The sequence below is a fragment of the Globicephala melas genome, chromosome 15 (assembly GCF_963455315.2).
Source record: "Globicephala melas chromosome 15, mGloMel1.2, whole genome shotgun sequence".
Lineage (NCBI taxonomy): Eukaryota > Metazoa > Chordata > Mammalia > Artiodactyla > Delphinidae > Globicephala > Globicephala melas.
In genome coordinates, this window is record NC_083328.1 from 72,335,204 (window position 1) to 72,337,445 (window position 2,242).

Sequence of the window (2,242 nt, forward strand, 5' to 3'; positions counted from 1 at the left end):
AGTGCAGGGGACACGGGTTCGAGCCCTGGTCTGGGAAGATCCCACATGCCACGGAGCAACTAAGCCTGTGCACCACAACTACTGAGCCTGCGCTCTAGAGCCCGCGAGCCACAACTACTGAGCCCATGTGTTACAACTATTGAAACCCGCACGCCTAGAGCCCATGCTCCAAAACAAAGAGAAGTCACCACAATGAGAAACCCGCGCACCACAATGAAGAGTAGACCCCGCTCACCGCAACTAGAGAAAGCCCGCTCGCTCAGCAACAAAGACCCAATGCAGCCAAAAATAAATAAATAAAAGGAAATTTAAAAAATAAAATAAAATAAAATAAAATAAAAGGTTTGAAGACCAATTTCCGCTTCAGACCTATAGTACAACTTGGGGAAAAGACCTACATTAATACTCCTTCCATTACTTAAATCCTTTTTGTGAGGTTAGCAACATGGCCTTTAAAGCTTCCTCAGAGAAACTGTACTTAAACATATAAAAGTTCCCACTAGGAAGATAATTAAAAGTTGTTAATGTATTTTTTATCACTTAGCAACCAAGACATGTTTATTTCCACTCCCCAGAAGCAATGTTAGCTACTAGCTTCAATTCAGGAAACGTGTGTCTTCAGGAAGGTTTATGTGAGATGTTTATTCAGTCTTTTTCTCAACCTTCATCTTCTCATTGTAGGCAGTAAATTGAGAGTCTGTTCCAAAAAGTCTATCCCACCATGTAAATGTCGAAACATAGTTTCCAATGAAGTTCATGTGGTGGAAATCCTGACTGCTGAGAACCAGCATAGAAAGGAATGAGACTTAAAGGGTTGAGAGGAATGTCATAACCACTATGGACATCAACAGTTTCTATCAAACTAATGGTCACCCAGGCCCAAGGAAGAACATGATCACATAAAAGCATGATTCCAATGAAAAAATCCAGTTCCAAGAATTAGGGTTTCCAGAGGATGTACGTATACAGCTTCCATTCCAAATGGAGCCTGAAACTCATGATGAATTTTTTTAATGAATTTTTATGAATTTTATGAATATGATTATATAGTGTTTTGTGGTGTAAGAGCCTATGCAGGAAGTAGTGCCGTGTATCCTCAATCGCTGCACAGCCAAAGCATCTTGCCAAAAGCAGGTACCATCTTGACATTGTTTGCCAATCATAAGGAGTATTGAAATACTCTGTAAAAGAATAGGTTCCACGAATCAAAGGAAGCTGGATACAAAAGTGATTAAAGAGAAGTGCTTTAAAACATTTCCATTGATTTCCCCACGTTTCTGCTTTATCCTTTTGAATTTTGTACTTTTTCATGTAAGGTATAAATTGAAACAAAAATGCAGGTAAACAGAACAAGAAATAAAGGACCTCATGCACTATGAGGCATCCCCATGTTGCCATCTGGAACTTTGTATAATTATTCAACATGTAGTTCCAAGCATTTTTAAATGGTTCCTGCAGAGGATTCTCAGGTAAAAGTGACTCCACAGCCAAGGATGCTGAACTAAAGATGCTGATACTTTCATTTGTTGCCATTTTTCAAATCTCTGCAGACATCCTTATAATTCTGCGCACCGCTGGGAAAGGTTTATTTTTAAGTTTAAATAAATATCTTTACTTATAATAATTAACTAAAAGCTAAGATGATAACATGGGGTTGAGAGGTATGAAATCTGGGAAGGAGGTAGGAGAGAAAAGTAAAAGCATGCTAAGATTCTCATTTTATTTAGTGGGAAGATATAGATGTTAATTAACTCTAGATGTTGATTAAGAATATGCTTAACTATGTGCGTCAAAGATATAAAGATAATAGGAACAGAATATACATTTTCCAAGTCATCAGAAGAAAAATTAATTGAGGACAAACAAAATGCTATCAACTAACCAAAAAGCAGGGGTGAAAGAGAAGCATGAAAACAGCATATGCAATAGAAAATCCATGGTAAATTGGTAGAACATGTGCAAATATATCAATAACCATAATAAATGTAAATCTATTACATTCACTGTTAAAAGACAAAGACTCTTGAGTTTAAAAAGTCAAACTGTGTGATGTTTCATAAGAGACAGCAAAAACAGGGCAATATAGAAAAACTGAAAATACTGAGATGGAAAAAGGTATTCCAGGCAAATGTCAGCAAAGGGAAAGCACCAATTTTAGCATTAGGCAAAATGGATTTCAAGGCAAAAATAATCAGTATGATTTGAAAAGACAAAAATAGATATTGATGAAATATTTAATCTA

The 2,242-nt window shown here is 36.6% G+C and overlaps 1 pseudogene; it reads right to left on the bottom strand.

The window, feature by feature from the left end:
- Positions 1-328: 328 nt before the first annotated feature.
- LOC115848238 (methylsterol monooxygenase 1 pseudogene) lies at positions 329-1,900 on the bottom strand (annotated as a pseudogene).
- Between the last annotated feature and the right edge of the window lie 342 nt (positions 1,901-2,242).